The 27,006-nt window shown below is 39.0% G+C and overlaps 1 protein-coding gene and 1 long non-coding RNA gene across 7 annotated transcripts in view; one reads left to right on the forward strand and one right to left on the reverse strand.

Moving 5' to 3' along the window:
* The window catches only part of EPHA6 (EPH receptor A6), a 394,139-nt gene that overhangs the window by 173,886 nt on the left and 193,247 nt on the right, over positions 1 to 27,006 (forward strand). The gene's annotated exons all lie outside the window — the stretch shown is intronic.
* On the reverse strand, positions 2,578 to 8,525 carry LOC128412870 (uncharacterized). The gene is made up of 3 exons (XR_008330178.1): positions 8,370 to 8,525; positions 3,652 to 3,743; positions 2,578 to 3,252 (listed from the first exon to the last, which is right to left on the reverse strand). It is a non-coding gene; the product is annotated as an uncharacterized LOC128412870 (long non-coding RNA).

Genomic DNA, 27,006 nt, shown 5'->3' on the forward strand with positions numbered 1-27,006 from the left:
ACAGCTTTGCTATCTACCAGATACGTCCACAGTAACTTGCACTAACTCAAGCTAATCAGAGCCGAAGGTGTACTGAAAGCATGAGAAGATTTACCCACTTCCCAGATTGCTGGGCCAGCTTCAAGAGCACTTTGGCCCAATCAAATACAGCCTTACGAAGGACTATATGACATTTATGTAATGTGTTATTTTTTAACCTTGGATGTTTGGATCATTTTCTAGAAATGAATATAAACCCAAAACAATTTTTATAATGTGTACAGTAGTGGACGGCATGGTGGGGTAACAATGCTTAATTGACTTCCTGATACCTGAGCTAATGTTGCTTACCAGGACAGAGAGACAAGGTGGTGGAGAGCTCCATATAGTGTAAATATATAGCAGGAGTGCCAGATTTGCTGCACTGGGCACTATGATGCAGAGGGCGCCAAAGCAGTGCTGTAGAAGGGAGAGAGGCAGGAGCCCCTGAATTTTAGTGTTGCACAGGGTGCTGATATTTGAGAGCCTGAAGTCCGCCACTGCAGTAAGCAGTAGTGACTCAGCTGTTGAGAAGTTAGGTAAATGCCACACACTCTACCATGCCATTCATTACTGAATATGTAAGAACATTTCTTAAAAAAATGTTTTCATCCTATGTTTGTCTGACTCTTTGTAAGGAAAAGTTATATATTAAGGCCAATCTGTTAGGAACACATTCCTGGACGTGAGTCCCCTTGAATACAGTGGGGCTTGTTGCAAACAAATGAAAAATGTAGTGTTTTTAAACAGAAAACAGAAATCAAGCACAAGCCTTTCATGTATACATGAGAATTCCTACGTGTCAAAGGAATACAGTACCTCATTTACTTCAAGCACTTACATTTGCAGATAAGATTATTTTATTTTATTTTAATGTGAATGAGGAAGCTTGTTCATGCAGGAGCTCCATGGGTACTTTGTGGTGGCCACTAAGTTCTCCTAGGCTATAATTTTACTTTTTCGTAAGCTATATATAAGTCATAATGAAATCAATGAAACTTGCCCATAGATAACAGATGGCAAGACTGTGTAGTATCTGTCTCCATTAAAAGCATTGGGCTTTTGCCATTGACTTCAATGGAATGTAAATTATGCCCACAATGTGAAACATAGAAAAGTAGGCAACAGACTGTGCTTGGAACAATATTTGTGGCAATAGTACAGAGAAGACCCCTTTCCCTCCCAAAGAGGAGTGAAAGGACATATAAACATCTCCTAATATTTAAAACCACTCAAATTAAATTGGCACGTATGTCATATTGTATTGTGAAGCAGGCTGGGAGATGACTAGAGTGCTAGTGACAGAAGCCTTGCTCTGAAGCAGACTGAATGCTTGTTAGGTTACATAATCCTGCTTACCAAGTACCAATTTGCATTGTACTTTCAAGCACAGTTTTGGAACTAAAACAGCCTTGGTCACCCTGATGAACGACTTGTATCAAAAGCAGGATGAGGAATGCAATTCTGCTTCTGCACCTTGATCTCTTTGTGGTTATTTCCCTCTCCTTTCTCTTTTTTTCCTCTTTGAGGTTTGTCATACCATTGACCATGGTATCCTCTTCAACCAGCTCTGTGGAACACAGTTTTATAGTGGTTCCAATCCCACCTGCAGAGTTGTATCCATGGACTAGCATTGGGAAACTGTATTTTGACTCCATGCTGTGGTGTACCACAAGGTACAGTCTTGTCCCCATTGCTGTTTAACATATATATGAAGCCACTGGGTGTGGTCATTTAAAGTTTGGGGACAAAATGTCATCAATATGCTGATGACACACAGCTCTACTTCTCCATAACATCCAAGTCAGAAGAGGCTGTGCACGAGCTGGATTGTTGTCTAGGTGCAGTGTTGGACTGAATAAGGGCCAATAAACTGAGTTTGAACCATGGGAAGACAGAGGCACTGTGTGTTTGTGAGTTCTGTGTCCAGAGACTGTCCAGTGGCCTGTTCTGGATGGGATTGCACTCCTTCTGAAAGAGCAGGTTATGAATTTCAGAATGTTCATTGGCATTGTGGAAGCTCATGTGGCCTCAATGGCTAGGAGTGCCTTTTACCAACTATGGCTGATACTTAAACTATGACTGTTCTTGGAGAAGGATGGTCTGGCCATAGTGATTCATGCATTGGTAAATGCAAAACTTGCTTATTTCAATATGTTCTATGTGGGGTTATGTAGTCTCCAACCAATGCAAAACGCTGCAGCTAAATTTTTGAGGGAGACAGACTATTGCGAGCACATAACTGGTGCTCAAAAGCTTGCCTTGGCTGCCCATATATAACTGGGCTAGGTTTTAGTTTCTGGGCTGTCATTAAAGTTCAGGTATATATCAGTATTAGTCCAAAATTGTTCATTAACCTATTTATTGACTTGCTATGATTTTACAATATTCTATGACTGCCCCCATGTAAATGACACCTTGCCTGTTTTATTGCATCATCGTGTCCTCCTACAGAAATGTTCTCCAAATAATGGACACACATACATTCTTTCTTTGGCTGTGGGACCCTCTGCCCTGTGCTATAATATAACCATATTCTAAACTTGCATCTTCCCCCTGCAAAAAACTTCAAATATTTTAAAATATGACCTATTAATTTATATTCAAGAAATGCAGTTGTTGATAAGCCGTAAACTTGAATTATATTTAAAAGAGCTGTATATATGAATCAATGGATTTATGTGTCATGTGCTTGACAGTCAGTATGAAACAGCAATTAGATTCTTCCTGGTCTATATGTTTCCAGCATTTATTATTAATTTTTCAATCTAAGGAGTTTTGCTGTATTCCCACTTAAGCTTTTGTTTTCAGATTTTAGCATAATAAGCAGTGTGTGTCATCATTGTTTTAATTTTCATGCCAAGCAGAGAGTGACAGCTGGGAAGCAATATGCAAGACAGATTTGCATCTTCTGCGAAACTGCAAGTAGGGAAGAAAAAAAATGTTCAAGTCACCATGTTTTAAATTTTCCTTTGTAAACATTATTTATCTTCCCCACCATAAAACAAATGCTTTTTTACTGATCCCTCCATTAATGTTTCAAATATATGTGCAATGACAAGCAAAACAAAAAACTAATTACACAGTGAAAACATTTTCCTCCCTTTGTGGGGCTTATGGGGTCCAGTTGCATAGCATCTGTTTTAACTCCTTGTTGCAGGAACTTTTAGGGCGCTGATTTGAATGACAAGTAAGCCCACCCTAAAATGACTTTCTCTCCTCCTTGTTGAATTCCTGTGAAGTATAAAACATATAAATTAATCATTAAAAAATGGTCATCTGAAACAGCAGTGGTTTAAAATGATGGCTCTGTTATCCTGGCTCAGATAAAACAGAAGCTTAGCACTGAATTTTCATTTGCTTATTAGAGCACAATTAACTGCTTCCTCCCCCATTTTGTTCATCTAAAAGTTCCTTATCCAAAGGTTCACCAGTTTCCACACATCTTAACAAAAATATTATGGTATTTCTAGAGTGTTAAATCTGTAAAGGTGACAAACTCTGATTAAGATACTGTCTCCATCTACCTCTTTGATGCTACAATCCTGCAACATTGATTCACTTTAAGTTTATTTGAAACCATTGTGACAACCAGCAACATTGTTAAGAAATTGAGAAATATGGGATCCTTACTTTTCATGCACCCCATTTTTACCATTTTAGTTTACGGCATAAGCGTTGACAGTTAGTAGTGACTTCTCTTTCTTCCAATAAACCCATTTCCCCTAGAAAATGCAAGAAATAAAAATCCAGCACAAATATTAGAGTATTATAAGGTGAAAAAATGCTGCCTATTTTAACCTACATGAATGCAATAATTATTGTTCTCTGTTGTTCAGTAAATGGTGTATATAAAACAGGAGTAGTTATGCTGGTAGTATTTTCTAATTTAGTTTTATTATATTTCTTATAAAGAACTGTGTATATAGAATGATGATGATAATAGTACTAATTTGTAAGTTTGTTATGATTTGTTTATTTTATTTCTATCCATTCTAGTCAATCTAGAAGGATCTCCTAGGTGGCTCACACAAATCAATAATTAAAATAATATGGGGGGGTGACAGATGTTACAGCTGGACCCCAGGTCAGGTGCTGAGCAATGGAAGTTGGATCATGTGTTGCTAGGATGTTCTGCTCCATTGCTGGGTGCTCCTTTAAAAAAGTAGTATTTTTCTTGAAGACTAAGCATTTGTAGAGAGAGATAGCTTGCTATAGCAAGAAATGGGTGAGGATAGATCTGCTCTTTCCTGTGAGCTGCAATGGCTTATATCCTAATAAATATTTCATAACCATTTTGTGTGTCACAGTATCAGACTATAAGCACTGTTATTCCAGAAGACTGATGTTCTTTATAGGTTGTTTTAGTTATGCTAAAGAATGCAACTTTAATGAAGTGAAAATGTTTTTTTTAAAAAAAAAAAGTAGGGCAACTTCTGTCTTCTTATCTTCTGTCGATTTAATCAAGATGGTTAGTGAGTACTGAATATCGATATATAGGAGTTTTCAGACTACCCTGACAAGACATTCTATTACAGTGGACACAAAAGTGACACAACGGATTTGAGAACTTGCTAACAGAAATATGGGCTGTGGGCAAGTTTTCAGTAGAAATAAAAAGGAAGTGTCAGATAGTGTTTCTTTAGCTGACTTGTTATAGTAATATGTCCATCTTAATTTCTGTTCAGCCAGTTCCTGGTAGTTGTTTCCTTAACCTGTGCCTTTCCTTTGTGTCATCAAGTTTCTCTCCCTGACTGCTGCCCTAACCCTCTTCTGTGATCCACATACATTGATACAGATAGGAACTTAATTAATTTACTTTTATTTTCTTAGTATTTTGCAACTATTGTCTTGCAGAAGATTGACTTATGTCCTTTGTATAGTATTATTTGAAAATGGCCTGCATTTACAGAACTGTAAGACTACGGCCCCATCTGCACTTATACGTTTAAAGCAGTGTCATACCTAGCTTCCCCCACCTCAAAGAATCCTGGGAACTGCAGTTTATTAATGGTGCTAAGAGTTGTTAGTAGACGTCAAATCTTCTCACATAGGTACAATTCCCAAACCTGGGAAGAGGTTTGAATGTTAAACCTCCCTGAGAATTGTAGCTCTGTGAGATCAGCTATTTCTATTCTATGTCAGGTTTCCATGCATTCCATATACCGGTATTCCTTATGTGCAGGAAAAAATACAATATATATAGATATAGCTATATAGATATATCCACAGTTTATCTACTATGTATGCTTTTTTCTCTATTATTTACATTTCCCTCCTAAAGTATGCATTTTTGTGTGATTTTCTATGCATTTTTGTAAACCTTGTCCACATAATATATCATTTTTGTGCACATTTTAAACTGAAACTGTACTGAAAAATTCAGAGAAGTGTGTAGTGCAATTGATAATTGCATTCCAATTCACATATAAGTCTGGAAAATGCAAATTAGGTCAGTTTGCTTTAAAATGGAGGCCAAAGGAAAATTCCCTTCATATCTAGGCTTCTTCGCAAGGGAGGGAAACAGGGAGGAATCTAGAGACTGGGTTATACTTCCGGGAACTGGTTTTTGTTCACTTACTATAAAATACAAAAGGAAGAAGTTGCCTGCTTAGTTACATATTAAAGATTACACCCTTTATTTCAGCATTGGAAAGCAATGTTATATCAGTTCTGGAACATATTCATACTGCATGAACATATATAATGCATATAAAAATAACAGAATGTCTTCCACTGCATAATTCTCCATGACAAAGCAGAGGACAAGTTGCTTGGAAACCTTTAAAATAAAAAATAAACTTAATCCACTTAACTCCTCTTTGAATTGATTTTCAAAGGTTAACATGCCTATTACTTTAATTAAAGTCCTTCTCAGTTCATAAATTATGTGTCTGGCACTTCAGGGATGCCAGCAATTGTCAAGAAGTAAGGAAGGCCAAAGTGTCCTCCCGAAAGACCAAGGTTAATATGGTCTGAGGACAAAAAGTCTTCTGTCTCAGTGGGGTTATATCACAGCAATTTATATACAGTTGCTCACTGTATTAGCTGTATGTCTGAGTTTCTTAAAAGACTATTATACCTTTTTCTTTAAATCTGTAGGATCATGGCATTGCAAGTTTCAACCCTGTATGATTATAAATATAATCATACATAATAGCTGTGATTTTGAAATATTAGCCAGTCAAATTAAGTGGTAGTTTTCAATCATGATATTATTTCAGCTTTGAGAATAAGCCCATAAAATTTAGTAACCCACCCAAAAAAAGAAAGAAAGAAGAAATCTCGTCTTCTTGCTTGGTATTATAGGATTTATAGCATGTACACAACTAATAAACACCCTTTAAATGTAGTGTTCTGTACCTGGGATTTTGTGTCTGTTACTCAATGCAATCTGGAAACCTGAGACCCAAGTCATTTGCTCACATGCATTCTGGGACCAATTAACTGTCCTGGTTATCTCAGTGGCCCTAATTATTATAACACTTGTCCTTCTCTTTTGGCCAAATTTGGGAGAAGATTTGAGGTTGTTAAGCTTTGCTTGCTTCAACTGCTGCTGCCTGTGTTCTATGGTGGTTGGTGGTGGCAGCAGTGTTCCTCATAGCAAGCTTCAACAGCCATGGTTTTCTCCAGAAGTCTCTTCTGCATGATTCTTTATTGCAGTGTTACATTGGTGGCCAGCAGCAGCTGCCAATGGGTGGAGGGTTGGGGTTGTTTCTTCTGCTGCCACCAATAACCCTACCCCTAAAACGTTTGCCCCAATGTGTCTGCCATCAATGAAATGCCTCTTCATTCTTTGCCTCCTACAAATGGGACTATGCAAATCAAATGGGCATGTTTCACAACAGCTCTAGTAACATTTACTTAGTCCCTCCTTCCTGAGCACAGGAAAGGCTAGCAGAGACTAAGGAAGCACAGGGAGCTTCCAGACCAGCTCTTTATTGAGCATTCATCCTGATATGTTCATGCAGAGGTTATACAACATTACTAGCTAGTGGCTGTTATCCTGCACTTTTTAATACAATTTTTGGTAGTTTTCCTGCCAGATTTTTTGTGGACAGAATAGCGTTGGGATAATTGCACTAGACAGTGTGGGATAACAACCAAAATTTGTGTGAATAAACAGCCCACCTAAAAGCACCCTAAGACTTGATCTTGAACCATCATTTCACATAAATGTATCTGGGGGGGTATTGTGTTTTTTGTTATTGTCTTTTACACTCTGTGTTTTTATGTTGTAAACTACTCTGTGATCTTTGGGTGAAGGTTGTTTTATGAATTACATAAATACTAATAAGGTGTCACATATTTCTCTCCCTCCGTTGTAGCAGAGGGCCTGGACTAACTATTCAGCTTCAACTTGAGGCTTTTGCAATATGGCAGGTTTTAATTTAGGAAAAAGCTCTCTGTTTTCCACTGTAGTTTGCAACCCTTGCAGCTTCACTTTGTAAAAAAGAACAAGAGCAAAGAACAACTGCATACAACTAATTCTGACAGGAAGTGTGGCTCACTGGGGCAGAGAGACACCATGACTTCCAGATGCATGACTTCCAGAAATCATGTCTTCTAGTTTTAAAATTAAGGAATGCTTCCCCTATTCCCATTCTGGAGTATGGTAGATATTAGGTAAAGGTAAAGGACCCCTGACAGTTAAGTCCAGTCACGAACGACTCTGGGGTTGCGCACTCATCTCGCTCTATAGGCCGAGGGAGCCGGCGTTTAACCGCAGACAGCTTCCGGGTCATGTGGCCAGCATGACTAAGCCGCTTCTGGTGAACCAGAGCAGCACACGGAAATGCTGTTTACCTTCCCGCTTGAGCGGTACCTCTTTATCTACTTGCACTTTGACGTGCTTTCAAACTGCTAGGTTGGCAGGAGCAGGGACTGAACAACGGGAGCTCACCCCGTCACGGGGATTCGAACCACCAACCTTCTGATTGGCAAGCCCTAGGTTCTGTGGTTTAGACCACAGCACCACCCGCGTCCCTATAGTAGATATTAGAGGAGCTTTATAGGGTATTTTTAAGGACATGGCATGATTGTAATATATGGGGGAGGGTTGTTTTGTATATCTTGTTAACCACCTTAGAGGCTTTTAGTTAAAAGCTGAGATACCTGAGGCTTTTAGTAAAAAGTAAGAGTGCCCAAAAAGCTGTTGCTTTCAGAGTTAACTAATATTAACAACGGGTGCTTTGTGGCAGAATCTGCTTATTATTGTCAAAATGCCAGCTCAAGGGAGTCAAATACACCCACGCATAGTTTTGTCCTTCAGTACAATAGGTAACTGAAGCAATAATTAAAGCTGCTACAGATACTTGTTATTCAAACTGACTGGCTTTTAGAAGACTTACCTCATTAGGGTAACAGTAGTGATGCCTTCTGCAGTGGTGTCGACTGTTAGAACTTTGGCTGTGATCTTGTCCCAGAAGTGCCAGAAGTTGTGTGATTTTATGTCTATTCTGACATTTTTTGTTGTTTTAAGCTTCCACCAAGAAAATCCAAGCACTGTGCTGAATACATCATTTAAACATGTATTTTAATATGTGCACCTCATAATGTATTACAGTTTATGTTCTTGTGTACACACATAACTTTTGACTGAGGATTGGGGCAAATAAAACTCAAGGGAAACACTTTGGATGCACATCTATGTATATACATAAAAATAAAGCTGAGAGAGTACAGTCATACCTCAGGTTACAAATGTTTCGGGTCGCACAATTTCTGGTTGCGCACCACGCCAAACCCGGAAGTACCGGAATGGGTTACTTCCAGGTTTCTGCACCTGCACAGGTGCAGAAGCCCTAAATTGTGCTTTGCGCATGCACAGAAGCACCAAATCGTGACCCGTGCGAACACTGCGGGTTGCGAACGTGCTTCCGGCATGGATCACGTTCGCAACCCAAGCGTCCACTGTATTGTCAAGACTTAACTAATAAGAACACAGATTCCTTATTCCCTCATTGGCACAGCTGTTTAACACTGTGATTGATTGATATTGCATACTTATGAGAAGAACTGCATAAGCAGCTGCTGCTTTTCTGTGACATCATCTGCACATTGCTGACCAAGTAATCAGCTTTTGAAACTAAGCAGCAGCTAGTCTCTTTGACAGTGGGAGCTGAATTTCAGAAATGACTGGCTGTTATTAAATTTGTTTTTAGCATTTACAGCTGGCAGTAGATGTCATTTTGGGGGTAAATCGTTAAAATGATGGCGGCATGATTAGCTTCCTAAATATATTTTAAAATTACTAGCAAACTTCTGACATTTACCATACCACATACTATATGATATGGTGAATAGCTGCACATTCGATAAAAAAAAGAGAACTAAGCTTACAGTGGAAGGGGTTTTATTCTTAAGGATATATTCGAATTAGGAAAATAAACTTTCAGCATGATTTTTGTTTGAGCCACTTGTCTCCTATGAGACATTAACAGGGGGGGATGCTTTGCTTTGGCAATGCTTTCTTAGGCAATTGCAGAACTCTCACATAAACATTTGCTTATAATATCTCTGAAAGGAGACATTTAGTGTCACCTCTTGAAGCCTGGATAGGCAGTGCAGCATTTCCTAGTCAGAATCCAGCCTTTGGCCATCTATGCATATTTTGATAACCCCACCTGGCGGTATATGTTTGTAAACTACAGAACAGGGCAGCAGATACCATTTTTTTTAATAGGAGGGACAAACATAACTTTACATATTCATATGTTAATGCTTTTGCCTAAGAGGAAGTGGCAACATAATTCGTATCATTTTTGCCTCCTGCTGCTCCAGGAGGGAAATCCAACCTATGTGCACGTTTGTGGCTCTTGCTTTCATTTCTGCTTCCTGCTGCGGCTGCTGTAAGACAGTCAAAGCAACAGCAGGGGGGCACGAAATAAAGGGGAAACATAGGGGGAAGTGGAAACACTGCAGCTACTGTTGTCATTTTGAATTTGACACATTCTGCAACCTCACAGTAGCTGAGGGGGAAATAGATTTCTTTCTGAACTTCCCAATTTAACTGCAGACAGAGAGAAGTGCCCACATTTATTGCTGAGAGAAATAATGAAAAAGCATTTCCTCTACTCTGGAGGGCTTGGGATTCATATTCTTAATAAAAAGATGTCAAGTGGGGCCTGGAAAGGTTGTCACTGATGTAACTTAAGATGTGGAATTAGGAGGAATGACCTTCTGACATGCATTCCCCTGTGATTGATGAGCAGAAGGAAACTTGTACACCCTCCTCGCTAAATATAACACAAGTAAGTCGTCTGACCTTCACCTATAAAGCTTTTTGCAAAAGCAAGAGGGGAAAGCATTAAGCATCAATAATAAGCCTGAAACCAGGTTTCTAATAGGGTAGCAGTTTTAACTCTTCTTTAAGGACTTCCTCTTGTCACATTACCTCTGGCTGCCCAAATGTCCATCACATCTAATAGTCACAGCTTTATGATGGCATGATCTTACTTTGGGTTTTGACCTACAAGATGATTGGAGAATCATACCGTGCAAATCATCTGCAACAGTTGAGATCCAGATCTGGCTTGTTCTGGTCATTTTGATTGTTTGGAAGTCCTCATGCTTTAAAGGTAAAGGTAAAGGTACCCCTGCCCGTACGGGCCAGTCTTGCCAGACTCTAGGGTTGTGCGCTCATCTCACTCTATAGGCCGGGAGCCAGCGCTGTCCACAGACACTTCCGGGTCACGTGGCCAGCGTGACAAAGCTGCATCTGGCGAGCCAGCGCAGCACACGGAACCCGTTTACCTTCCCGCTGGTAAGCGGTCCCTATTTATCTACTTGCACCCGAAGGTGCTTTCGAACTGCTAGGTTGGCAGGCACTGGGACCAAACGATGGGAGCGCACCCCGCCGCGGGGATTCGAACCGCCAACCTTTCGATCGGCAAGTCCTAGGCGCTGAGGCTTTAACCCACAGCCACCCGTGTCCTCCTCATGCTTTACACAGATACAAATATGAGTACCAGGGTCTCCACCCATTAAGAAGTGTGATGGTCCCTTTCTCTCTCTTTCTGGCCATTTTCTGTATAATGAGTGAAATTTGTCAGTGACCTTTGTCTCAGCATAGGTTGAGGCAGTAAAAAAGGGGTCACCTGTGCCCAGCTTAAAATATTTTGACAAATTTTTGATACTGGGAATGTTGCAAAAATGCACATTTCTACAGGAACAGCTTCCAAGTCACAGTCATGGTGGTAGGGTGAAGAACAGCATAGTACACATGCCTCCCCATCGCCCCAGTCCTTGGACCAAAAAAAAAAAAATCACTCCTAAGCTAAACAATGCTGTTTTTAATTTTAAGCACACATAAGCACACAAATACAGTGACAGTGGGCGAAATGCCAGATTACATAGCTCACAGAACCAGACTTGACTCAGTTTAGGGAAAGATAGTTATACTGGCCAGCACATGTTTCAAATCCTGTATAGACTCTGGTTGTTATTGATATATTGATAGTTATTATGAGGAAAATAAATATATGGGATATAAAAGGGAAAATCCATGGAAGATGCCACTCTTAAACTTCTTAATAAGCACACTTTAATATTTTGTTGCAATATTAATTTATTTGTACTAGGTTATTAAGCAGAGCTCTTACATACAGTGGCAGAGCTTTATGCTCCGGCACCGGGGGGCAGAGAGCAGGTGGGGGCTGGGCTGCCGTGCGTCCCTGGGGCGTGGCGTGCCGTGCCGCCTGCAGGGGCATAGTGTGCGTCCTGTAGTGCGTGTCCTGTAGTGCGCGTCCCATAGTGCCTGGGGGCATGGTGCCATCATGGGCGGGGGAGCAGCCGCAATGGCACCCCACTGGGATCGCGCTGCCAGGGGCAGTGCGCTCCCCCCGCACTCCTCTTCCTCCGCCAGTACTTACATACTCAGTACAACACTGTTAGAAGAGGATGCTTTTTTCACCTCCATCAAGCCTGCACAATGCAGTCTGTGGTTTTACCTCCCATCAGGGTTTGACAGGAATATTATTCTAGTATTGCCAGAAGCAAATGGTGACCACAAAGGTGTGTTGTGAAATTTGCTGCAATATTGTAGAGGATGTGGCAGACCTGATGAAGTGTTTTTGGAAATGTTGTTTGAGCTGAGAGGTGCACTCAAGCACCTCTGGTGCTTCTGGTCTTGTGTGTTTAATTACGGTTTAATCGAAAGCATTTATATCCTGCCTTTCTGATTCAGGATTGAGAGATCCAAGGTGGCTAACACAACAAATTAAAAAAGCAACTCAGTATAAAACATGAAAGAGGCAGGCTGGCATATTTTTAAAAAACCATGGAATAAGCAAAATAATAGCAGGGGGAAAAGAAAATCAGACATCATGAAAGAACAGGCTTGCAAAACTTAAAGTGTCTTCAGCTAGCAACAGTATGCCACCAGAGAGAGGGCAAGATTGATCTCCCAGAACTAAGAACTCCAGAGTCTGAGATTTTGGCACAAAAAATATTATCCTTTGGGTTCTTACCAGTTTCTCTTGAGAAGCAGATGGGACATACTAATCCCCACTTCACATAGAGGAGTTAGCAAGATCATAGGAAGCTGCCTTATACTGAGTCGTACTATTGGTTCATATAGCTCTGTATTGTCTACCTTGATTGCTAGTGGTCCTCCAGTGACCAGTACTTTGAATTGTAGCTGAAACTGACAGCAAGTTCCTACAGCATAAAAGAAACTTTAGTTGGACTTTTCAGAGGCAGCCTGACATAGAGTGCATTACACTAATCCAATCTTGATATAACTTTAAATTATGTGTGACTAATTGTGACCAGCTCTGCTTTATCCAGACAAATGGATAAAGACAGATGGCACAAATGGCACCAGACGAAGTTAAACAAAAACATTCCTGGGCAGAGGTACCAAAAAGGTATTGCAGATTTGATTTTAATACCATTCAAAATAGCTTTGAGTTCTACTGCTAGCTCAACAGTCATACTGACCAGGGTCACTTCTCCCCACCCTACAGGAGTAGTTGGGTAAATGTGTTCATACAGTGGAGATTTCCTAGATGTTTCCACCACAATGGAATTCTGCCCCAAAGTTCTACAATATAAGTAAAAGATATACCACCCCTTAATACATTATACAGCATTCATATGTAGTGTGTATTGCAGCTGAAAATTAACATTGCTACACTTCTGAATATTGCATCTAGATTTTTCAGAGAACAATTATAAATTTCTTGTTAGCAGCCTTCCAAAGGAAAAGGGTCCCTCATCCCTAGATCCCTTTATAGAAAAGCATGTCTCAAAACGATGCATAGCCATGCTCTTCCACTGTCAAATGCTGTAACATACCTGGTGCAATCATTACATTTTTCAACTTATACCTCAAAGTAACCATTCACTGTCTGTTAGTAGTGACAGAAAGCATTAAAAGCTGAGAGATACAATAAAATGGCATTTTCATTGAATCTGGAATCATATATTGCTAAATGTGGGTGGGTGGGGGTTAAAAAAAACCCTGGATGCACCTGTCATGGGAAGGGTAATATTTTGTCTTGCTTGAAGCAGTGATTCAGAAACAGCAATGGGTTTTATTGTAGTCAATAACAGTTTCAACATCTCAACTTCCTTTCATCGTAGTATAGTAGCTGGAAGTTCTAATACACTACTTGGCTTTGTATAAACGAAAGTCCAGCCCAAAGAGCAGACTGCTGCTGGAATACTATATCTGTTCTGCTGTCCAGTCTTCAAGAATGATGAGGAGATACTGAATATAGAATATTAAACACATCCACAAAATTTATAGCAAAATTTTAAATTATTTCTATTGCATAAGTGACAGGGGGAATCCCTTTTCCTAGTCAACAGTTCACCATTTGATAAAAACCTTTATTCTATATTCCCAACACACATTTGTAGTACAAAACTGAACTGATCTCACTGGCAAATTTGGTCACAGTGAATACTGAGAACTTGGAGCTAAATACTTTTCTTTCTTTTTTTAGATGGCCATAAACCTATCTAAAATGATTATTGTTGTTTCAAAAACAGCTTCACGCTTATCACTGCTTATAATTTAAGAAGCTGATAGACTACTCTGTACTCTGACCAATGCACATTTCTTTATATGCTCTAATGGATTGATTGATTGATTGTATTTCTATGCCGCTTTTCATTCAAATGAATCTCAAAGCGGCTTACAACCAATAAATAATCATAACATAATAAAACATAATAGCACATCACGAACACAGCATATATCATATAAAATATATAACAAATTATAAATAAAAAGCAATCTATTAAAAAAACTTAACCAAACAGCAGACAAACATAAGACACACATTCAGCTTTGTGTTTTTAAACCTTAACTAGCTTGTTATGAAAAGTCCTATCAAGGTTGCTCTCTTACTGTTCTGAGGATTTATTACAGAGCACCACTAAACATCTTTTACCACTTCAAAGAGTGGAAGATACTTACATTTCTATTGGACAAGCATCATATTAGTGACAGGTTTAACCTTGGAGTACTAAAACCTCCAGATCAGCAAAATATTTCTTATACATATATGGGTCCGTGCTCTTTTTATAGCCACCTAGGTTTTGTCATTTTCTATTAGTATTGCATCATGTAAGTCCCCAAATGTTTTGGGCTGACCTACAATTCCACTTGTCTTTGCATCTTATAATCTATGCTTGCACTTTCAGTTTGCAGCCTAAATGGAATATTAAATACCAAAAGTCCACATTCTTAGACAGATGTGTTAACATAGCAGACCTTTCATCTTCAAGGAGAGGGGTTAATCATTTGTCCTCTTATTTTCTTCATTATATGCATTTCTTGGGTACTGGCAACATGCATCCTTGTATCATCTTAAAACATTATGCCCAAGAGGCTGCTGTTTTATTTCTGACCTCACATTCCAAGTATTGAATTATAAGTTATAAAAGTCAGGTGTAGTATTAGCCAGGTCCCAAAGTAGAAGATACAATCATTATTAATATAGGTCTCATTATTCAGCTGGTGACAGCCTGTATTTCAAGACTCTGCAATTTACCTCTCATGTCTTTTAAATTAACTTGTGATGGAAAAGCACAGTTATATATCCTACTGGGGTGGGGGAAGAGGGCAGTGCTAATCTTCTGAACAGCAAACAGAAGAAAACACCAAGAATTCACTACCTTATGTATTTATAGGAGCACACCAAATTTCCTGATGTATTTTGAGTACAACACACTCTTCATCATCAGCAACGGTCACTTCTTATTTGCTGAAAGAAAAAAAGGAACTCTTTAATTAGGATAAGTGATCATTGCCTTCATTGAATTTTGAATGCACTGCACAATTTGGAGTGCCTTGGTTAAAAAAAAAATTTAAAATCTGTAAATAAATTATGCTGTAAATAAATTATGTAGACAGTGCCTGTAGCATAGTACCCATGTGGGTACCATACTTTAAAATAAACTATAGTTTAATATGAATGCTGCTTGGAAATTCCCATGATGCTCTGTCTCTGCTTCCATTGTCTAGGGTGTAGTGTCACATGAAGCCAGACCCACAGTTTGTTTCCTTCAAAAAAATCACGCATGGTAAACAAACAACAAACCTTGGTTACTGCTCATGATTTGTTCGGAAGAAGCAAGCTATGAGCCCTGGTTCAGACAAGCTAGACTCCAGCTTGTTCTGTCTGCAGTGCTGGGAAACAAGGAAAGAGCACTGTGGGAACTTTTGGGATAGTGTGGATTAGGATGCTCCTTGTTCTCATTAAACTACAGGTTGTTTTAAATTAAGTTATGCTACATGTTTTGTTGGGGAATTTAAGCTTCGCAAAATAGCTTGTAGTTTTCTGATTCCCTTTTCTATAAAAATACCTGATCACTCAGTCCCACTTAAATATTGGTAAATATTTAAGGAAGGGGAAGGTTACTGATGCGGAAATACTAGTAGGAAGTAGCAGACAAGGAGATGTGAATATGAAAGCCCTGCTGGGTCACACCAAAGGGACATCTAGTCCAGCATTCTGCTTCTATCCGTGAGCAAAGCCTACAAACAGGGCATGGCTGCAGGAATGGGAGAATGCAGGTGCCTCTTTTAACACTATTTGCAATATATATACTTTTAAAAAATATACCGTGTGATGCTTCCAGATGCATCTCAGGAACTTTAATTAAAAATAATACATATAATAAGGCAGAGTTTAAAATCTGAAACCTAAACTAATCTTGCATCTGAGGTATTTGGAACCTCATACAAGAGTGCAAAAAGAATGACTAATTCTCACATTTCCATGCTAAAATGGTCAAGTTCCTCATGGATTTGGAATTTACAAAATATGCAAAGCATCTCGTAGTTCTGCCTTTGTCCTATTTATTTTATAATTCCTAATTAATCAAATCTGTGGTCTTCTCACTGACATTGACTAAGTGTATACTGAGTATAAAAAAATTAGATCCTTCCAGGTTTTTAAGAAATTGCACTTTTCAATCTTGCTTTCTCACAAACAGTCCTTACGTACATTTCCTGATCTGAAAGGGTATGGAGCATATCTTAAATCCCCCGTCTTACGCCTATGAAAAGCATGATGGCTGTTGCCTGTTTCAATCCGGGGCTGCTACAGCTATGGGAGAAGCAGTATCCTCTTGGAGTGTGAATGCTGTGGGCCCTTCCATTGTATGCTCTGGTTGTATATTATCTGTAAATAAACCATATATCATAAAGGCACCACATTCTCTGTTGTGCCTCATTTCCAAAGGAAACACAAACCCTGGGTAAGTGCCTGGAACCCCTGGAATCTTGTACCACTCATAGATTGGGGTGATGTATAAAATTATATTAAAATATACAGAGAATTGTCAGTGGAGGGGAGTTCTGTTTGATGTCTTGATGCGGATAGAAATTAAAATCCTGGTTTTGTTGACATGTAATGCTAGTTGGTTGTAAAATAATAAAATCCAGGTTGTGTTTCATGTTCAACACCTATAAGGCAGAGTTAAATAATACATTATCGGGTTAAATGTTAAAGGAAGCTTAAACTTGTTTATTGGATCGTGCTTTGCAGCTTTGCTGTAGAAGCACCTTCTGTCAGGATCTTGTCGTGTCAGCAGTGTGAATTTGTACAGTTTCTAATGCTTCATATTTCATTAAATTAACCAATCGATGGGCAAAACGATCAATGGGTTCAGCAGCAGCTGGATTAATCACAGAAGGATAGGAAAGGTGCCAAATTTCATGCTGCCACTTAAATTGATTCTGCCAAGTTTCTCTTGCTGAAGAAGATTCAGCTGTGGAGCAAGTTACGTATTCTTATTTACAAACTGCTTCTGCAATTGGTCCCACATTTTCTCTTTGAGTATGCAGTTTACACAGGAGTGAAATAAAGACTATGTACAAGTGCTAATAAATACCTGCTTCATAATTCCAAAGAGCACAAATACTGTACACGCTTCCCATGTTTGCCTGTTCAGGGTGCATGTGGCACACTTCCCTCCTCATGTATGGTTATGGAAAATGTATGATTATTAGGACAATTTTGCATAATACACAGGGATAGTAGATTTGCAAGTGTACATTCAATTGAGACAAACAGACAGTACTGCTGTGCTGAGTGTACCTGTATAATATAAGCTGTTTTCAGATATTACGGTGAACTAAATTAATGCCATTGGGAGTAGAATTGTGGCAGCAGGCTGCTTCCCCAAACAATGCCCATTTATTATACATGCAGAGCTATCTCCAATCATTCTAAAATGTGTGTTGGTTGGTGGAGAAAGCTAATATTATGATGCTGCCCTTCTCCAATACGTGTGCATTCATTTAGCCTCTACAGTGGTACTTCTACTTACGGATGCGATCCATGCCGGGGTGCCGTTCGCACCCCAAAAAGGCCACAAGCAGAGCGCCACTTCTGCGCATGCGCATGATACAATAGAGCGCTACTGCGCATGTGCAAAGCAAGCAGAATGCTTATGCACATGCACGCGCAGCGAAACCTGGAAGTATACACTTTTCGGGTTTGCAACCCGAAAATCCGCAACATGAACCTTACGCAACTAGAGGTATGACTATACAACATATGAAAAGGCCTGCGTATGCTTTCACAAATCTGCTTATCACATTCATATTTTGCATTTTTAAAAATACATTTTAGAAAATCATAGGTGTTCACCTAAGAATATAGTGCAGGCTTCCTCAAACTCAGCCCTCCAGATGTTTTTGGCCTACAACTCCCATGATCCCTAGCTAGCAGGACCAGTGGTCAGGGATGTTGGGAATTGTAGTCTCAAAACATCTGAAGGGCTGAGTTTGAGGAAGCCTGATATACTTCATGTAGAAACTATATATAGGCCCACCTGTTAGTGCATGATCATCTACTCTTGGGTTTTAATTTCTTTCTGCAGCAGAGTTCCTTTTACAAAAAAGTTTTCCTGCATCTTTTACTTCTTTGCAGCAGCAGCATTACAGCTATCTCTTAGTGAAATTCTCATTATAGGAATAAACACCATTTGGTTCTGTTTCTCAGAGTATTATTTATAAAACTTTACACTGCTCATTAATAAAGAAAAGAAAAACAAATAAAGAAACATAATCATTTTCTCTTTTTAGCCATCCAGCCAGAGACCTAATTCTGACTCATTCACATACTCATTTACACTGACCCAGACTTAGTTGATCACATACCCTGATAAGGACACCTGTTGCTGGAGAGTCCCCTAATTTCACTTTATGCACAACTCAGGACAATTCAACAAGTCTTGACAATTCAATAACTATACATCCTACTTTAACTGAACAAGCTCTCTGTACATCCTTGGTTGATCTGATATACCGTATAACATTCCTGATTTGTGCCAGAAAACCTCATAAGATTTATATAATAGAAACAGGAAAATAAGCTTCCATAAATATCCTCAAGCATGATCTATGTTAGTTTCAATTTCTTCCTCATGGTAATGGGGCCCTAGTGAAATTCCCACGGCCCATGTGCATGTGCACAGTTCCTGGCTACAGGATCTTGACTACTTGATTGCATGATAATGTTTTTCATTGTAGTCTGTGTAGTTGAGTATTTTACATGAAAGTAGAAATGCTGAGTGTCATAAGTCACATTTTTACAAGTATTAATCATATCCAGGAATCTTAACTACAAATGTGCATTTTAAATTATGGTTCCAACTTTTATGGTTCCAAATTTTCTCCCATAATTATGTATATCACGTGTAAATTCACAATGCAATAAAATGTATTCAACAATGGAAGCAAATCTCATCTGTGAGGAAGATATCGCTGATATGAAGGAAGTACCAAAGCAGTTCCTATTCTAATGTGATCTGGAATGTTCTACCATTCATCATAATTTAGTTTATCAGTTTTTTCCAGTCTCCTTTGCAGCTTGTGCATAGTTTCCTTTTTCTAATTCTAAAAGGACAGCTGATTAGACATGCCTCAGCTGGATGCCGAGAAGGACTTTCTGCCAACAGCAGAGAGGATTTTTTGCTTAGGATACATCATCTTTCCCAGTATTGTTCTTTAGCTTAGGACAGTGATGGCACCCACTGTAGCATACAACAACCTTTTCTCACATCACACTCCAGGTACCTTTTCCAGCAAGCTTCAAATTCCATAATTTACATTCTGCACCCCATAATTTGTTATGATACTGAGTAACAGTTTGTGGTTGTAGAAGGGACCAAGAAAGAGCCTAACTGTGTCTACTCAGAAGCTAGTCCTGTTGAATTCAATGGATATTACTCCCAGGAAACTGGAGTTAGGATTGCAGCCTTAGTTTCATTAATGCATTCATCTCCTGCAGCTGGCGCTCCGTAATGTCTAAAACTGCTTAGTGGTGTTTAACCTCCTGGCACAGATTTAAAAATTAATCCTCATTATTTTAAGCATTCTAGGATGCAATAAAAGTGACTGAATTATATATATACAATTTTTCAGAGCACTGTCCCACATCAATGCTGATTATTGATATTTAAAAGGTTATGTGTAGCCCAAATGAAGTATTTCTCAGTAAAAAATTAGATTTCTCATATCTCAGGCATTACTATATTACATTTTGTCAATTATAAAGCAATATAACATTTTTGCAATGAAAACACACAGCCGTGGAGAATAATTGGTCTTCATCACTAGAGGGATCAAGAAGGCAGAACCGTCTGTAGTTCTGCAGAAGGGTGAAGAGATTATTGTTTTGATTTTGTTTTGTTCTCTCTCATTACTAGCAACAATGAGAACCCTTCTGCATTACATGCTCAATGGCGTCTCAGTGGAATGGAAGATGGCAAGTGAAAAATGGATCCCAATCAAATAAAGCAACTTCTAATGTGCTTAGTATTAAACTGCTGTTCTGGGAGTCCTTTGTCCCTGGAGTTGTTTCTAGGCCTGCCAGTCAGCAGGTTTCAGAGTTCTCTTGAGGACCTGGTGTTTCTGGTCTGGCAGCAGCCAAGTGAAACTGCTGCCAGATACGATGCCACACTGAAGCAGAACTAATTTCATAGTTTATCAGTAACAAAATATAAAGCATAAACCACATTAACAAAAGGCTACAGAATCATCCATCAAGGAGTCATTTCAGGTCCTTGCCTGTGGATAAAGAATTATTTCAGTGTGTGAGCAAGTATTTTTCTCTCCCAGGTCCTATTTTATTATCAGATTAGAGAGTCATTGTGACTGAACTGTTGTTGGGTGAGAAAGTACAAGATGGTTTGCTCTTTTGTTTGGATTCCTTGTCTTGTCTTGCCTTGCCTTGGCAGAGCTTGATAGAATATCTGTGTTGAGAATCACCTAAGCATGAGTTGCAATATACCATGTATGGCATCAATACCAAATACCATGCGAATATTTGTGCAAAGCAAACCACCATATTATCCTCTATTTTGCCATTTTCACAATTTGCTTTACTTATGTGAACTGATGTGGCACTGTGGGTTAAACCACAGAGCCTAGGACTTGCTGATGAGAAGGTCAGCGGTTCAAATCCCCACGACGGGGTGAGCTCCCGTTGCTCGGAACCTGCTCCTGCCAACCTAGCAGTTCGAAAGCACGTCAAAGTGCAAGTAGATAAATAGGTACCGCTCTGGCCAGAAGGTGAACGGCATTTCCATGCGCTGCTATGGTTCACCAGAAGCGGCTCAGTCATGCTGGCCACATGACCCGGAAGCTGTACGCTGGCTCCCTCGGGCAGTAAAGCAAGATGAGCGCCGCAACCCCAGAGTCGTTCGTGACTGGACCTAATGGTCAAGGGTCCCTTTACCTTTACTAACACAGCAAGGCTATAGAAGTGTTTAGGTAGCATACTTTAGTGAGTTTTTGACAATTATTTGTACAAAGTCTGCTAGAAATCATATTCACTATGTCCAAACCAATGGTTATTCCCACTAGTTCACTTGATTGTCACTTGCCTTCTTAGGAATATTTAATTTTATTCTATTCTAGTATGACATTGACATGCTTTTCAGTGTACTCAATGAGTTTGCATACTGCAGTCATTGGGGTTATTGTGGTAACTTGCTGGGGATCATTTGTGTGAATGAGAACATGACCTTTCTAAGACAGCAGTCCTTTCCAAGCTTTCTTGGAAGGAAACTGAAGACTTCACACTCACCACAAAGATGCTTGCCTAAAATGTATGAGCAGCATTTATGGATAGGAAAAAAGCCATGTGTCTTCTATTCATCACTACTTCATTTGTCGTCTACTACTACTACTCCATAAAGATTCTGCAAATAGAATAGATAGATGGCACTTTTTGGAGAGAGAGATATGTTTATCCACTAATATTATTTTCAATCTTACGATTAAAATAAAACCAGAAATGTAACTGTTCATGTAATACAAGTTGAAGTTTAAATACTAACAACCCAGGATAATAATGACTAGATGGACTGCATCCACCCTGAATTACTCCCCTGCTCTGAAACAAGTCTCACTGGGTTAAGGTTGTTTGTTTTATCAAGCAACTAAATTCCTCTGCATTTTACATTTTATATGTTAGGTTGTAGCAACCATGAACTACTTTAGTTTTATTGGGACGGAACTAAGGAGAGTTTCATACAACAGATTGAGACTATAATTTGGGCATGATCCAAGAGGGAGGATAAATCACTGCAGGTGTATGGAACTCGCTGGGAACAAAAGGGAATCCTGAAGTCAGATTAAGGAAGGCTAGCTAATTCAAAGTAATTCATCAAGTGGGATATATTGTATAGAGTCTACACCTTAGCGTCACATAGGAATTAATGCTGAGAGGCCAAGCCAATGAGCATGGCAGTACTGAGGCTGGAACAGGAGCAAATAAAAACAGCGAGGGATTGGAGTTACAACAAAATCCTTGGCAGGAAATTAGTAGGCTTGTACCCAGTAGAGCAAGGCTACAAAGCACTGCATGTATAATTAGTTTATTGCACAGGTGGGAGCTGCAGGCAGGAAGAGGGAAAGATAAAGGGGGAAAGGTGAAATTCAGCCCGTTACACACAAGATGACAAAGAGAAAGCTAAGTGGACCTAGAAACAATAGTGGCTAAAAGGGAAAATTGGTGCTTAAACAAGTTTCACACTTGGTTCCAAGAAGGTCCTGTTAGAACCATAAGAACATATGAAACTGCCTTATGCTGACTCAGATCATTGGTCCATCTGTTAGTATTGTCTACTATGACAGTTGGTGCTTCTGGATTTCAGGCAAGGGTGTGTCTTTGGGGTTGGGTGAGTCTATCAATTTCCACATTTCTACATAAGTATGTGATTTATTTAATTTTTTAAAAGTCATCGTGAGCATTCATCAGTATCTTAGTTTGGATTTGTCTGTATTATGTACATTTTTTTGTATGCAGATTCCCCTAATACAGTATACACTTTTCTGCAAAGCAATATTCCTTAATAAAGTTCCTCTTTGGATGTTACGTTCATGAATATGTCTGTTTTCATGCACACTAGTATATGCATCTTTGTACACATTAAAGGGTAAAGGGGACCCCTGACCATTAGGTCCAGTCGTGGCTGACTCTGGAGTTGCGGTGCTCATCTCGCTTTACTGGCCAAGGGAGCCGGCGTACAGCTTCTGGGTCATGTGGCCAGCATGACTAAGCCGCTTCTGGCGAACCAGAGCAGCGCACGGAAACGCCGTTTACCTTCCCGCTGGAGAGGTACCTATTTATCTTTTTTTTTTAATAAATGTTTATTGGGATTTTACAAAACATAAAAATCAAACAAACACATATATCAAAACAAAAAACAGAAAATACACACTTAATAAAGAAAAGAAAAAGGAAAAGGATCCACTTTTGAATTTCAAGGTTCTATATCCCTCTTTCCTGACCTCCTCGCATCTCCCTTTTTTGTATTCCTCTTTATTCCATCAAATTCAGCAAATTCTAACCCTCTTTCCAACCTCGTTTATAATTATATATTCCCACTTATTATGTCTCTAATTTCCCTTATCTTGGTCTTTTACTCCACTTTATATACTTTGACATAATATTATTCTAGTCATACCCCCCTTCTCTTTCTTTAAAATTCTTTCTTCATACCTCTTTTACCCATGTCCCAAATGCCATGTTACCTTCACTTCCCACATCATTTTAACATTCAAACATTTTACAATATTTCTGTAGATAATCCTTGAACTTTGTCCAATCCTCTTCCATCAACTCGAGAGGTACCTATTTATCTACTTGCACTTTGACATGCTTTCGAACTGCTAGGTGGGCAGGAGCAGGGACTGAGCAACAGGAGCTCACCCCGTCGTGGGGATTCGAACCACCGACCTTGTGATCGGCAAGCCCTAGGTTCTGTGGCTTAACCCACAGCACCACCCACGTCCCTTGTACACATTACCTGACTGGAAAACTGTACTACAAAATTCAGAGAAGTGCAACTTCAATTTGAATATTGTTTTGGAATTTGTGAATTAGATAGGTTTGCCTTTAAATGTAAACAAAATAAATTTCCCACTCCATACCTATCCCAGTCCTACCTGAAGATGCTGGGAATTGAACTGGAGACCTTCTGCATGTAAAGCAGATGAGCTGATGCCCTTTTGAGCCTTTCTGCTTTCTGCTTTATAGGTGGCCTAGCAGGAGAATAATGTTTAAAGATACTTTAATACAAAATTATTTGTTGCAATCCAATTAACATTCTACTTTTATCTGGAGCAATTTCATTTCTGGCCTTCTATTTAATATGTGAATTGGCATATTCTAATGCACAGAAGAGCTTTACACGCTATAAAATCACTTGTAAATGAATTGAACTGGATAATTAATAGAAGTTCTATTTAATATATCTCAGAAAGCTTACGAACCTAGAAAGAAATGCCACCTAATGATGTATTATTTATTAAAACTGACATTTGATTTATTGGTATTGACGACTGATGCTGAGTTTTGCTCTGTCAGCTTAAGAATTTGTACATAGATTTTTTCTGAGGTAAGCAACAGATACAAAGATTGCATGAACACAGGATTTGTAGATTAGGTGCAATAATTGGCTAGTGTAGCTATGCATTAATCACTGCTGATATATGAAGCTGATATTCATTGCTGATTCATATGCTCATGTAGAATAAAAAAATTCAATTTTTGTCATACTTGACATGTTATCAAATACACATTTTCCAGTAAAGAAATTTAGTCTGCAGAAATTTGGTCTGAAATCCTGTGTAAACTTTCCTCTGAGTAAGTTCCACAGAATATAGTGGGACTTACAAGTGAACAACCATAGAACTGCACTGTTAATTTTTTAAAAAATGTATGTGAAGTAACTTGTAGTTTCTTGTTAGAAATTGGGCTATGTGAAATGGCATCTCAGAATTATCCCCCTTGTTTGTGGAATGAGGATTTTTTTGCCAGCAGGGGAATCATTTAATTGAATTTTTCCAGGAACAGAATAAACATTCCAACAGTTTCTTGGTAGTACATGTCACCATTTGTAGTTATACAGCTTCTTTCCTTTTTATAAAGATAAGTTATATATTTGTTTGTTATTGCTGTTTTAAGTGCCTACAACAGCAGTTGCACTAACATCCCAGTCAGCATTTTGCATCCTCCAGATGTAGGATTATTCTAGGGCATGGGGAGAATGACTGCCACCAAACACAAAAATGGTGGGTAATTTTAGGAAAAAATACTTCAAAATGGCTGTCTTAGCCGCCCTGAGCCCAGCTTCGGCTGGGGAGGGCGGGATATAAATAAAATTTATTATTATTATTATTATTATTATTATTATTATTATTATTATTGAAAAAAGAGAAAAAATATTTTTTCTTATTTAAAAAAATCTCAGAAACATTTCCCCCACATCTCAGTTATCCTGCATTTGATTCCATTTGAATTCCCAATGAAGTAGAGGATGAGGGCTATGACAAATCAATTAGGACAGACTTGTACCTAGGAGTAATCTAACACAAGACAGACCTAGAAGACATAACGACAGGACATTTGTTGGTTCTTATGGTTCTCAAGTGAAACTTTAGAAATATATTATCTGCAGTATTGTTGTTTTTTCAGAGGGTACCCAAGGGTACGCAGTACCGGCACTTTTTTTTTTGTCATGGTTAAAAAGTGTGGCACTTACTGTAACAACTTCCTTGTGAGTACCAGTATCTGTTTTTCTAGGGGGGGAAGCACCGATTATCAGTAAATTACAGCCCATTTTGTACAATGGCAGGTTCCTTCTCACAGGCCTTGGGTGGAAGAATTTGCTTAAAGACAGCCCACTTCTTAACTTAAAATGGTTTCTCACCAGCAGTAGCAAGCAGCATGGTGAGGCACCACTACTCACTTGACTTCTGTTCAGTTGCATTGCTGCTGCTTATGGGGAGACAGGGAGGGTAAGGTGGCATGGCAGCAAAGTTGGCATGGTGCATATGCACTGATGGAATCAATCTGGCACTCCGGCCACCTCTCCCTTCCCCTTCTACCTCCTGGAAAGCAGCAGCAGTGAAACCAACCAGGGGTCAGGTGGCCAGCAGCATCCCACCACAATGTGTGCTACTGCTCATCAAGAACTGGCCATATAACAGAGGTATGGGTGCAGGGACCAGCCGCTGATGCAGACCCAGACTTCTTTTTCTATCTCTGTGCCTACTCTGGTAATACTGCTACTGAATTAATTGTTGTTGTTGTTGTTATATATATTTATATTCCGTCCTTTCCCCTGATGGAATTCAAGGTTGCTTACAGATAGAAACCTGAACTCAGTAATGTAATCCACTAAAATGGGACTAGGAAACAGGTAAATAGGGCTATGCTAGTTTTGCTCTCATCGCTTGAACTTGCAGGAAAGGGTATTTTGCAGATTTTGTTGTCGTTGTATTCAAGCTGGTTTTTCAAATGAAGGCAAAGTGTTCTGGCATTCATCAAACCAAGTAATTGATCACATACTGTATTTAGAGGGTGAAGTTTTGTGCCTGCAGTGATTCCAAAGCTTAATTTATCATTAAGAAGCCCTGATGTTCGTTTACTAATAAAGTGAAAGAGTGGCCTTTTATTTATCTTTTGGTCCTTGAAATTTCTTTAATTTGTTTATCAGAATTAGCGAGCTAATGAGCTGAGGTAGTGAAATTAAATTATAAGTAGATATGGGAATACAGGTCTATTTTGATACTTTGTAGCGAATTTCTTTGCAGCTAATATGCACATTCAGTTTAATACAGATGGTATGGGGAAAGACAGCAAAATGTACCCCTCTGTTTTTAAGTTATATCAATTATTCTTCAGCAAAAACCATGGAAGCCAATTCTTAATATTGATTGTCTTTAAGATAATAATAATACAGAATAAAACTTTTGAAATAAATGTGGCCTAAACGTTTTATCCTGGCCTCTAGACTTTTTTCCAATTGCAGTATTAGAGCAATATCCAACTAAGTCATACTCAGAGCTTACCCTTCGAAATTGATGTACTTAAGTTGTTTAAGTCCATTTATTTTAATGAGTTTGTTCTGAGTAAGTCTGACATTCGATATCACCCTTAGGGTCCCTCCAAAACATCCTTCTTATTCCATATTCATTATCATTTCTGCTCATGCTGATAGTATTAA

Source organism: Podarcis raffonei, chromosome 4 (assembly GCF_027172205.1).
Source record: "Podarcis raffonei isolate rPodRaf1 chromosome 4, rPodRaf1.pri, whole genome shotgun sequence".
Taxonomy (NCBI): domain Eukaryota; kingdom Metazoa; phylum Chordata; class Lepidosauria; order Squamata; family Lacertidae; genus Podarcis; species Podarcis raffonei.